This window comes from Aegilops tauschii, chromosome 6 (assembly GCF_002575655.3).
Source record: "Aegilops tauschii subsp. strangulata cultivar AL8/78 chromosome 6, Aet v6.0, whole genome shotgun sequence".
NCBI lineage: Eukaryota > Viridiplantae > Streptophyta > Magnoliopsida > Poales > Poaceae > Aegilops > Aegilops tauschii.
In genome coordinates this window covers 51,010,038-51,023,423 of record NC_053040.3, presented here as the reverse complement: position 1 = coordinate 51,023,423, position 13,386 = coordinate 51,010,038, and the positions used below count along the sequence as shown (strand labels likewise).

Genomic DNA, 13,386 nt, shown 5'->3' with positions numbered 1-13,386 from the left:
CCGTTTACGAATGTGTAGTCGACTTGATCAGGAGCTAAAAGTAAGGTGGTAAAAGAATAATTACCAGTATTCTAATGAATTGTCTCGTGATCTGGTTCATGTAAAAAACCTTCTTTTCCTTGTCCCACTTGTAGCGGGCCCTTATGAAGTCATGCTCTAAGGGGTTGGTGAACTTCGCGAAGGGGTCTAGGAGACCCACGGCTTCACGTTCCGTGTCCTCCTTATCCCATATGGGCCTTTTGCCAAGGTAGCCATGGCTTCCGAGGTGATACTTCCCTGTGTTCCTTTGCTGAAGTCTCTTGAATTTCGCAGCTTTAGCCTTGGCTGCCTCGATAGCGCAAGTGTCCTTGAACTTTTCGAACTCCTCTTTCGTAAGTGTCGGATTTTCCTCTAGAATCTTGGACAGGGGTTCCTCAGCCTCAATAGCTCGTTTCACCCTCCCTTTCCAGGAGGCCAAATCATTGCTGAACATGCCCATGGCGTGATTGTTAATCTTTTTCATCTTCGGATCATCCCATGGTTCTATCTTATCATCCCGGTCGGGGAACTTGAATCTCTTATGCAACTTCGTCAGGAGCAACTACCTCAAATGTTCTTTACTCCTTAAGTCATCGTCGTTGATGCTCGTGCATTCCCGTAGGATGCATCCTACTTGGTTCCCATATCACTTGCGAGCTTCTTCCGGCTCTAATGGCTCAAACTTGCCAGGGCCATCTTTGTGATCACCAGTCGTCCAATGCCGAGTTTGTTAGGTTTTCGTATCCTCTGCTTCTTCTTTTCGGTAGCGGCATCGGCGTCGGTACCTTCCCCGCCGGTACCTTCCTCGCCGGTCTCGGCGCCGCCATCGATGCCGGCGCCGTCGGTGTCGATGTCGGCGTCAGTACCATCATCGAGGCCGACCTGCAAACTTTGACTCTGCTTAGCAGACAAAAAGTCGAGGTATTATTGTCCACCCTCATAATCCATCTCGTCTGCATCTCGGTAAGAGGGCCCGGTTTCTTCGTTGTTCGACATCTTTCCTATGATTAAGTCTCCTCGTTTAATTCTAAAACTATAAAAAAATGAGAAATGACATAAAAAAGATCTATGTTTGCCGGAATGCTGTTTCCCAGCAAATCCCAGCACTCGATATGCCTACTTTCTAGCACAAGTCATGCCAAAATTAACGGAAAATTCTGGCATGACCTTTGCTAAAAAGTGGACATATCGACCGCCTGAAATTCACCGGAACGGAAATGAATCAACATTCCGGCGAAACATAGGTCACTCGGATCATTTACCCTGCACATAATCATCATTTTCCAAATATGACATGTCCAAAACATCACATGTCCAAATATGATATGTCCAAATTCCAAATATGACATGTCCAAATCACATGTCCACATATCACATGTCCACTTCAAAATTGGATATAAAAGGAAGAAAGAGTGATTTGCAACTAAAAGAATTCAGCCTACCTAATTTTGAAACTAAAAAAAATTCAAATATCACATGTCCACATAGCACAAGTCATTTTTCTTCACAATATTTGAAACTAAATTCAGCCTACCTAAATTTGAAACTAAAAAAAATTGCAACCTAGGGTTCATACTAATTCTGTTTTTTTAAATAGCAACAATTGCTTAAACTAAAAAATTTAAATAGCAACAGTTGCTTTAACTGATCTGTCCTAGGTTTCATACTAATTCTAATTAACTAACTAGCACTATAAATTTTAAATAGCAACAATTGTTTAAACTAAAAAAAATGCAAGAAACCTATATAATCAATTCTGTTTTTTCTCTTAACTACACCTAAAACACCTAACCTAATTAACCTACTGCCCAAACTAAAACCTAACTAAATTAACGAGAGAACCCTAGCTAAATTAGCATAGAGAGGAGCGGTGGGGGCTTACAACAGAGGGTGCAGGGGCGAGGAGGGGAGGAGGCAGAGGCGGGGGCCGGGGTCGGGGCGAGGGCGAGGTCGCCGGGGTTGGGGATCAGGGGCGAGCGCCGGGGTCGGGGGCGAGGGCAGGACTCCGGCGAGGTTGAGGGCGAGGGCAGGGCTCGGCGCTTGAGGCAGGGGCGCGGCGAGGGCAGGGCTCCGGCGGCGACGAGCGGGGAGAAGAGAGAGTGTGAATTTGGGGAAGAAGCAGAGGCGGGAAGCTTGCCGGAGGGGTTAAATGAACATAGCAGTAGTGTGTTCCCACTTAGCTATAGCGCGTTTAGAAAAGCAGCGCTACTGCTATAACCGGTAGCTATAGCGCTTTTTCCCAAAGGGCGCTACTGCTATGTTGACTAGATATAGCCTTTTTTTGGAAAAGCGCTACCGCTATAACCAGTACCTATAGTAGTTTTCCTGTTTTGTTTCTTCTATTTTCTCTTCCTTTTCTTTTCCTTTTCTTCTATTTTCTCTTTTCTTTTCTTTTTTCCGAGAGCAGGAACGAAGGGAAGGTGATACAATGTATATAACTATGGCGATATATATTGCATCATTTGACGGTTGAGTATGTATACAAAATAGGAACATATATATTACTCCCTCCGTCCCATAATGTAAGACATTTTTTGACACTACACTAGTGTCAAAAAACGTCTTATATTATAGGACGGAGGGAGTACATCATTTGACCCATGCATAACGGTTAAGTGTGTACACAAAATAGGAACATATATATTACATCATTTGACCGATAACGGTTCCTCGGGGTCGACGTTTTCGTTTTTGAGTGAGCTTCTTTCCCTTCTTGTTCGTTGAAGAATAATTGAGCCCCTCATTGTGACTTTTCCTTTTCCATGGAGTACGATCTTTCTTAGGTAATGTAGTATTGATTCTTCTTTTGACGTATACTTCATTGTCATCGTCATCTTCCCTCATTGGGTTGCCGTACTGGTCGTAGGCTTCCTTGTTGGTGACTCTATCTATTCCAATGATGTTCCTTTTGCCTCTCCTCATGACAACACGGCTGGGATTGCACGGGTCAGTTATGAAGAAGCATTGTGTCACGTGCTTAGCGTGTACCCATGGCTTGTTTTTTGCGATAGCGTTCACGGTAGCGCTCTTGGCGTCGGGTATAGTCATGGTAGTGAAATACCGGTTTTCTCTTTCGACATTCTTAGCCCATCTGACACGGAACATCATCACGTTGTGCAGTCCAGAGTAGTCAAGCTCCCAGATCTCCTCGACCCTTCCGTAAAATCTCTCAGTTCCGCCGTTGTCGCTGCCGGTCATGCATTCCATCGTCATCCCTGAGCTCTGATCATCACTGTCCATATCTTTGGTCTCCGTGTAGAACGTGTATCCGTTGATATCGTATGCCTGATTGGTGACGAGGTTGGGCGAGGGGCCATGTGCTAAGGCGTATATTAGCAATCCGTCCTTAGAGCCCTTTTCCGGGGGATTAGCAATAATGTGCTTTTTGAACCAATGCAGTAAAGTGGAGTTGTGCTCTCTAGTAACTTCGGCGTTTGTCCTGCATACCCATCGGTCACGATACTTCTTTGCGATATTTCTTTATGCAGTGCCACGAAAGATCTACCTCGTCTAGGTGTTCTAGCACTACCAAGTTTGCTCTGTCAAAGTCGTTACGTCGATCTGAGTAGGCCACGTGCAGTTCCCTGCGGCCGTTGGCAAACCAACACCAACACCAGACGGCTTGTCTGCGCCATATAGAAAATTCTCGTAGAAAGAGATGCACTCTTGTGTCAGATAGCCCTGGACGATGCTTCCATCCGGACGGGACATGTTACGAACGAATCCTTTGATGATCCCATTCATCCTCTCAAACGACATCATGTTGTGCAGGAATGACGGCCCCAAGTCTATTATGTCGTCCACAATATGGACACACAGATGCACCATGACGTCAAAGAACGCCGGCGGGAAGTACATCTCAAGCTCATTCAGTATCACAATGATCTCTTCCTGTAGCCTTCGAAGCTGCTTCACACTGATCGACTTTCTAGAGATGACGTCGAAAAAGTTGTAGAGACCAATAAGCGTGTCACGGACGTGCTTGTCCATTATCCCTCTAAGGGCAACAGGTAGTATCTGCGTCATCATCATATGACAGTCATGGAACTTCATCCCGCTGATCCTTTTCTTGTTCGTGTCTAGATATCTGCTTATCTTGTCACAGTAACCGGAACTAACTTTGACTCCGGTAAGGCACTTAAAGAATTGATCGATCTCAGCCGGACTTAAGGTGAAGCAAGAAGGGGGGCAATAATCCTCTTCCTTTATTTTTTTCCTTCTTCTCCCGCGCCTCTGTCTCCGTCTCCTCTGACTTTTTACGGGGCGGCATGTGCAAATCTTACCTGATTTTCAAATCTTGCAAGTCTTTTTTTGCCTTCGGCCCATCCTTGGTCTTATCCGGCATGTTCATCAGTGTCGCAAGCAAGCTCTCAAGGACATTCTTACATATATGCATTTGATCAAGGCAATGAGGTGTGTCAAGTTTGTGCCAGTACTCCAAGTCCCAGAAAACAGACCTCGTCTTTCATACCTTCAGCAGCGGCTCCGACGTCTTTTTCATCGCCTTTCCCGGTGCGGGGCACTGTTCCCAGTTTTTCAACAACTCATCGATTTCGACGCCGCTCCGCTTACGTGGAGGTCCTCGATGCTCAGCCTCACCATTGAATAGATCTCCACGGTTTCTTCACGGGTCGTCCTTCTCGAGCCATCTTAGATGCCCCATGTACACAATTTTCCCAGACCCGCCATCTTTCCTTGACGTTTGCTGCTGAGACGTCGTATCATCCATGCACCGCGTGCATCCGCAATATCCATGGCACACCTGGCCTGCGACATATCCGTAACCGAGATAGTCGTGCATCATCGTGATCAGCGCGGCTCTCATATAGAAATACTCGCCTTTGCTGGCGTCCCATGTCTTGGTCGATGTTTTCCATAACGTGTCTAACTCCTCTTGAAGTAGCCCCAGATACAGATTAATATTATTTCCCGGTTGTTTCGGCCCTTGAATCAGCATGCTCATGTGTATGTACTTCGACTTCATGCACAACCAGGGGGGAGGTTGTACATCCATACAAACATGGGCCATGTGCTATGGTTGGTGTTCTGGTTGCCAAACGGATTCATGCCATCGGTACACGCGCCGAGCACGATGTTCCTTGCATCACATTCGAAATACCGATATTCGCTGTTCAACGCTCTCCACTGGCTTCCATCCTTGACGTGTCTCAACTTCGGATCATCTCCGTCATCGGGCTTTGTCCTCTCCGCGTGCCAGCGCATGAGCTTTGCTTCCTTGGGATCTACGAAATACCGCTGGAGACGGGGAGTGATCGATAAGTACCATACAACTTTCTGGGGAGATTTCTTCTCGGCCTTCTTGTATCGAGAAGCATTGCACACAGGACATCTTGTTTTTTTCGCGTGCTCCTTCCGATAAATTATGCAATCGTTGATGCATGCATGGTATCTAACGTGCGGCAGATCAAGAGGGCACACGATCTTCTTGGCCTCATCCACACTAGTAGGACATAGATTCCCCGCGGGAAGAACATCGTTTAGGTACTTGAGATCATCGAGGCTAGTGTCGGTCCATTTGTTTTTAGCCTTCGTCTTTAGAAGTTGGAGCGTGAAACTCAAGCGGGTCACCTCATGATTGCAACTATGATACAATGGAGTGTTCGAGTCTACCATGAGTTGCTGCAGCTTGGCCTCCTCTCTAGAAGCAGCTCTCTCAATACTTGTCTCCTTGCGAAGCAGTGCTTGAACATGAGGGTCCCGCACGATTGAACTTTGTACCGACGAATTATGCAGCGTGAAGTCCACGTTCTCTCCGCCGCCATGTCCGGCCCCTTCTCCGCCGCCATGTCTGGCCTCTTCCCCGCCGCCATGTTCGATCCCTTCTCCGCCGCCATTATCGATCATCTCTTCGTCTTGCCCCGTGTCGTCATTGCTTGCCCCGTCGGCGTCCACAACATCATCATCCTCATCTTCAATTATCCACCGAGTTTAGCCGTCCATGAAACTAGTCATGAGCAGGTGCGCTTCGACACGACCATCGTCATAGGGGTCGAGCCAAACTCGTCCTCTGCATCTTCGACACGGACATAAAACCTCTGTTAGGTTATTTTCTTTCATGTCCTGCACCGCCGACCGCAACCACCTGTCCACCATCATTCCACCGACCATCATGAACGTCTGCACGGTAATAATAAATAAATTGATTATAAAAATGATGCATGCATCAAAGTCATACAAAAATTCGGCATGACCTTCTCTAAAAATAGGACATATAGAGTTTGCCGGAATTCGTCGAAACGAAAATAAATCGACATTTCGGCAAAACATAGGCAACTCACAAGCACAATTCGGTGTCAACTCATGCCACACACACAATTTCCATCATATCGCCCGATTATGTCATATCACACACACATACACATATTTCCATTCTTGCAAAAGCATAAATTTTTAATCACCTATCTCGAGATCGAGCACGGTGAGATGATGATGTAGTTAGGGATCGGAGATCAAAAGTGGACAAAGCTCTTCTTGACAAGGCTAGATCTAGTTAGGGGGTACATAGGTCACTTCACTAAATGCTACATCTACCTAGCTAGCTAGTTTGGGAGGAGACAAGTTCAACTAGTGGAGGGGGAAGGAAAAAGAGAAAGGAGATGCATTAATGGAGGTGGTGTAGTTAGTTAGGAGTAATAAAGAGAGAGAAAGGTAGGTAGAAGGAGAGTAATGGGTGGAGAAGTAGTGAGAAAGAAGCAAAGTGAGGGAGAGAGGAGTGGGAGCTAGGGGAAAGTGAGGGAGAGGAGGGGGGGGGGGGAAGGTGGTATATGGCTGCGGCTTAGCAGTAGCGCTGGTTGCGAAATGCGCTGCTGCTAATAAGATAGCAGTAGCGAGCTTTTGGCACAAGCGCTACTGCTAAGCGGGGCCCGACATGTGGCCAGTTTCAAAATTAGCAGTAGCGACCTGCCAAAAAAGTGCGCTACTACTATTATTTTAGCAGTAGCGCGGTTATCGTGAGCGCGCTACTGCTAAACCTAGGGTGGCGGGAACGGTCGGTCAATTTTAGTAGCAGCTTGGTTCGACAAAGCCGCGCTGCTGCTAAGTTGGTATCAGTAGCGGTTGTCTGTGGCGCCTCTTCCTGACCCGCGCTGCTGATAAGATTCTGTGTATAAGGTTTTTCCTAGTAGTGTTTGTATGCGCTTGAAAACCATGGCTCCCAAGAAGAGATCAAATGTTCTTAAGCCGGTGGTTAGCAAAGCCGCCAAGTGGATCAAGTCTTGCATGACAGAACTCATGCTCGATGAATTGGCGAGAGTTGGTTTGCTACCAGCCAAGGACCAGATCGAATGGCGAACTCCAGAGGAGGAGACTCGGCCACTGCCACGTCAAGGAGAAATTGTCATCTTTGCGGATCACTTGGACAGGGGATTCCGATCGCCGGGTTCCAAGTTTTTCCGCGACATCCTGAATTTTTATGACATCAGACCCCAGGACCTTGGCCCTAAATTGGTCCTTAATTTAAGCAATTTTCAAGTCTTTTGCGAAGTCTGTCTTCAAATAGATCCGACTGTCAGCCTCTTCCAAGAGTTCTTTTACCGCAATAGACAAACTGAGTGCAGTAGAGGGCCAAGTCTGGAATGCGGAGGGGTTACGATCTACAGCCGAAGGACTTGTGCCTTCCCTGAAATGAAACTGGCGAGTCATCCAAAAGGATGGCAGAAGATTTGGTTTTGCTGCAAGGATACTTCCCCAAACCATCAACATCAATTGCCGGGTTACGGATATGGTCGGCTTGAATCCACAAAGCAGTTTGCTTCTTATGCATCTACAGAAGAGAGGGTGGCTCTCGAACCCTTGTATGCTAATATCAATGCCCTAACAGCCCATGCTCTCTCGGGGAATTGACCTAACCCGGTGCTGGATGAGCTGGCGAATTCAGCCCCTCAGTCTCAGAAACCGGCTTATGCATGAATACACTGGCAAGTTAAATGATGACTTGCGCTTCAGTAAGCATAACTTGTCTTCCAGTGATCTCATGAAGGCCATCAAGAAAATTCTTGGTGAGACTCGTGAAAAGATTGCAATTGTGGGCCTTGCCCCTTTCTTTGCCGGTAACCCGGCACCTGAGGTAAACCGCCCTTTACTTTGTTTTAACACTTGTGTAACTTCCTTTGCTTCTTTTGATGTGCCGGCTTACATTTGCTCAGGAGAACTCTGAATGATGGAAAACTGAACCACAAATTCCAACTCCTCCAAAGGATGACGCTCTGGATGAGAGGGAAGAAGAAGAAGAGGTAGAACTTGATTCTCTTGGTCGTCTTCATAATGAACTCGCTGACGACGACTCTTCTCAGGAATAAATTGGACCAACAGAGCCGGTGAGACAGAGGTAAACCCTCCAGCCTCTGACTTGGAAACTCTTGGTCAAGGAGAACCCCGGCTTGCGGTACGTAAGGTACCATTTTCACATCCATCAGTTTACTTGGATAAACACTTATCTCTGAAGAAAACGCAGCACACTGGAAGTCTGAAGAGGAAGACCCGGAGCAGCTCTGGCATACTCTCTGATGGTCAAAGGCGCCTTCGTGTGCGGCGCGGTCACGTGCAATTGAAATGCCTATCAGTCAGGCGCGAATTTTTTTTGGGGGGGGGGGGGGGGGGGGGGCACGAGGAAATAGGTTTTTTTGAGGGATCAGTGGGCGACATAAGATCCTTCAGGGGTCATTTAGTAAAAATAATACCAGAGCTGGGGTAGAACAACTCAATGACAAAAGAATGACCTTCTGATTCGACACCATTCGGTTCACAAAATAACAGTTTAAATCAACTACAACATAGGAGGAATAACAAGGTTATAATTGTCAATTCCAGTGATAGTGCAATGAACTAAAATACACATGCAACTGAAATAAGAAAGAACAAAATACATGCAGCACTCACTTGACACTAACTGCAGGCATGTGTAATACCTGTCTTCACAAGTAAAAAGGTAAAAATGGCGTATACGCAAAAGAAAATAAGAACATAACGTTGAAGGCGCAGATCCCCTGGTATACTGGTGATAAAGGAAACGGCAACCATAAAGGTGAGGCTCACCAGCATAATTTGTATCTGAAGGAGGGTAATTCTTGACGTGGCTTTTTTCATGGTCAGCAGCACCACCAGCAATGCCAGTGCTACTGCCATAGTAAACGTGTTGGTAAGCAAGTACAAACATGCGGTGGTGGACGTGAATGTGCCCGCAGTTGCTGCAGGCGAAGGTGAAGGAGCACCGGGGGCTGCCTTCCCAGCTTTTGAATTCCAATATCGGGCACATTGGTCCCAGGACATCCCGTCTGGCGGATGAGCAATTGCCTGGAATGCAATGCCCACAAAGAGCGTGCCACCGTCATCACCCAACCACGCATCTTGTCCAGAAAATCATCTTTATCAGCATCTGCTACTGAAGAATCGGCAAGTGCCGCGTCACAATTGGCAGCAGCTTCTCTAGCTTTTACCGCTGCTGCATCGGCAAGTGGCACAGCAAGGCAGGCGGCAACTTCTCCAGCTGCTGCTTGGACAACATCTGCATCAGCTGCAACACAGCGGTCTGCAGCTTGTCGAGCTGCCGCTGCTGCCACCGCTGCTTCGTCACCACCTGCTGCATCACAACAGGTAGCAGCTTCTCGAGCTACCGAAGCTGCTGATATAGCGTGGCGACTTGCCCCAGGCCCCCAGCACAGCGGACTGCGGCTTTTCGAGCTGCCAACGATGCCGCGACTGCATCTTTACATGCTTTCTTGTGTCCTTTAGCAGATTCTCGAGCTGCCTTGTCATGTGCCAAGCTTGATGCCAAATCAGGCCATGTAGGGACCTGTCGAGCTACCAATTCAGCTGTTGTTGCATCGTCACGTGCCAGAACACAGCGGGCAGCAGCTTCTCGAGCCGCCGATGTCAAAATTGCTGCATCGCCACATGCCGCAACACAGCTGCCAGCAAATGCTGCAGCAGCAGCACCATCCGTAGCACAGCGAGCTGCAGCTGCTCGAGCTTGTTGAGCTGCGCTAGTTGAGGCCGCACAGTGGGTAGCAACTTCTAGAGCTGCCAAAGATGCAGCAGCACATCGAGAAGCATCTAGAGCTGCCAATGCTGCTGCATCATCATTGCCAGGAGCAACTATACCTCTCGCATGGAGAAGCGCCGGATCACATGTAGTAACAGCATGAGCTGCTGCTGATGTGGCCTTTACGGCCCTTATCGCTACTGCAGTGTCTAAATCCATAGATGCTGCTACCTCTCTCTGCCTCTCTGTATCAGCTGGGTTGTAGATCTACTTTTTTGGGGGGAATTATGAGTTCTAGATGTTCATGGACATTAGCTATGCTATGTTTATATAGACACCCAGACCCACCCTTGAAGCCCGATCGAGCTTCACGCACCCACCCACCCACCCAAATTCTCCCAGAGGGTGGACAAGAAGAATAAACTCAGCCTAACTAACTCCTCAAGAATCTAATATGGAGCACCATCCTCGCGGTAATGCTAGTCAGTGCCACACACATGGACATGGTGCCAGGAAATCAAAAGAAACTGATACCTCCAGCACTAGGTCCAACGGCCAGAGGAAGAAAAAGGTGGTTGGAGGGCGCGGGCTTCACTAACTCTCAAGAGATAGGCTTCACTAACGACTGTCCATGTGACCAAGGATAAGCTCACACTGACAACACATAATAATCTACGGTTACTTTACGCCACGGACATGGTCACATGGACAGGGTGTCAAGAAATCAAAATGATTCAGAAGAGAAGGATTAAAAAGCGGAGGGTTGGAGGGAGAAGAGGTTACCGATCGGGGGTTGGATAATGGATGCCATATGTGACCCGGGTGGAGAGTAGATGAAGTGGCAGTATAGTATGCAGAAAGGAAACATATTAGTAGTATATTGTGAACTGGACTCTCAAGAGATTGACTCACCAACTTTGGGTACGACAAAGGGGTAATCTATATCCAGCTTGTAGCATTTCCAAGTGGACTGCATCCTGCACCCTGCATACTTTACTTGCTTCAAGAACTTTATGCAGAATAATTATGTTTTGTTAGTACTACGTCTGAAGAGGATTAACTTGCCTGCCTAGTAACTTAGCATGTACTCCCTCCGTCTCGTGGTTAAGAGATTTTTATGCACCGAGGAGTACTACAAAATAATACTCCCTCCGTTCTATAATACATGACTTTCATTTATCAAAATATAGATGTATCTAGACATGTTTTAATATATAGGTACATCCATTTTTAAACAAATGGAAGTCAAGTATTTTAGAACGGAGGGAGTAAAATTTAGTTACAGTAATATTTCGGCGTGACTGTCGGCACAAACCCCATGCACATCGCTCATAGACGAGTTCTTTTCCGTTGAGAGCACTCCCATTTGTCGATCCAGCCGACTACTAGCCTAATCTAGCAAGCAGGCAGATGGATGCTTTTGCGGAACTAGCTACGTATAGGAAGCAAGCTGCCTACTCGCTGGTTGGCTTGATCGATTGGCAGCAGCACTACGTACGCGACACATGAAGACGCCGGATCTCCTGTTTCGTTTATTACTTTGATCTGGGTTACCTTTACAGGGACCTATGTACACACACACATTGGCAGCAGCACTATGCACTGGATTCTTCCACGGAGAGATTGTAGACTTGTTACCTGTGAGGTCATCGAGTAGACTTCCTAGACACATGCCTTGATGCACCGTGGTTGCAGCTACAATATACTTTGCCACACAAGATGATAATGCGATCACCTTCTGCTTTTGTGATAGCCAACTTATTATGATTCCCCTCAAGAAATATGCCACGTCCGAGTTACTTTTACGGTCGTCCTCATCTCCTGCCATGTCGATATCATTAAGGCAAAGTAGCTCCACCATCTCCTTCTCTCCCAGAAAGTGTTGGAATCGATGATCGACGAACGATCAAACAAGAATACGAGGAGACGATTTTACCGGGCGACAAATGCCCGCGGCAACAGACGCCCTCCCCCGGTGATAAATGTCGGGGCCTTTTTCTCTCTTGTATTCCACTCGGCTTGCCATACCAAATGTTGGACAAACCCCGGACTAGCTCTCTCTCTCTCGCACTCGCTCGGGCGAAGGTGGAAGAAGGAGAGGAGCACGCAAGATTTCCCCGCGCACAAACGCCTTGCCGAACGAACAGCGCCTGTATGTGCCAAGCCGAGTTTGTTCTGAAGAAAGATTAGGGTTCGTGCCACCTCCCCGCAGCGCCGCTCTTCCTCTTCCTCACACAACTCTTACTTGTGGTTTCTCTTAAGAACACACACATTATGGGACGACTCCGGGAGGGGAAAAGCAGCGCGCACGCACGCGCGCGCGCGCGCGCGGCGTCGACGACGGCGGCGCGCTGCTTTTCCCCTCCCGGTGTCGTTCCTACGCGGGGCGGAGTGACGCTGGGCGGTGTCCCCATGCCACAGTGGTTCGGCGCAGCGACGGGGTGACCTGGCGCGCGTGCCAGGGGGTTGACTGCGCGGCGGCGCCGTCGTTGGCGGCGGATCTTCGCAGCTGCGGGGTGGCGACGCCTGCTTGGCCAGATTTGGGCCCTCTCGGGCCCCATCTGGGCCGGGGCGGGCCGGCGGCTTCTTCGGCGACGGAGCTCCCTGGAGGCGGGGATGGGGCGTAGGGAAGCTGGGTGGCGGCGGCGTCGCTGCCGGCTGGCTGCAGCGGGGTGGCAACGGCTTTGCGGGCCTGAGATGGGCCCGGGTGGCCTAGTGTGCCCCTGTTGCCGCGGCCGGCCGGCCACCGCGACGGTGCAGGAAGCACAGGCATCCCACACGACGGCGGGGGAGGTGGTTCTCTCCGGCTCGGCTCCGATGCTGCCCCTCCCGTTTCCTGGCGTCCCTCTCTCCGTCCTTTAGGCCTCGTGATGGCGATCTCAGTGAGGCGGCATGGATGACTTCAAGACCGTGGTGGCGTATGCTAGCGGGTGGCAAGTTGGATGGTTGGCTCCGGATCGGCGGGTAGTGGTGTTTGGGATGCGGGAGAAATCCCTGCCGGTTCATCTGGCTCCGACGCGTTTTCATCCACGGATGACGCCTTTCCTTCCTGAAGGGCGTCGGTGTTGCCCATCCCCACTCCCTTTCGCGTGCCGGGGGAAACCCTAGGATATGTCCGGGCAGCAGCGTCGTCAACGTCGCATCCCTTCTTGGAGGCGCTGCTTGGTACGTGGAGGTTCGGAGCCTTGGTGCGCGGTGGAACAGATCCGGAGGGCGCAGCAGTGGCCAGTCATTTGTGCTTTGTCGAGCTGCCATTGTTGGCATTTATCTCTTCTTCTTTTTTTTCTTTTGGACTTGATGTGATGTTCGCCTCAGCAGCTATCTTGTGATGGGTGGATGTTGCTTTATAATCTAAAGCGAGGGAAACC

The 13,386-nt window shown here is 48.8% G+C and overlaps 1 protein-coding gene and 1 long non-coding RNA gene across 3 annotated transcripts in view; one reads left to right on the top strand and one right to left on the bottom strand.

The window, feature by feature from the left end:
* LOC109735745 (uncharacterized) overlaps positions 1-13,386 on the bottom strand; it is a 157,307-nt gene that overhangs the window by 53,560 nt on the left and 90,361 nt on the right. The gene's annotated exons all lie outside the window — the stretch shown is intronic.
* On the top strand, positions 6,817-8,596 carry LOC120966144 (uncharacterized). 2 transcript variants are annotated; one of them, XR_006664999.2, is made up of 4 exons: positions 6,817-8,104; positions 8,184-8,270; positions 8,331-8,422; positions 8,492-8,596. It is a non-coding gene; the product is annotated as an uncharacterized lncRNA (long non-coding RNA). The 2 variants fall into 2 exon arrangements; XR_005759268.3 differs by having other exon boundaries at positions 8,331-8,542.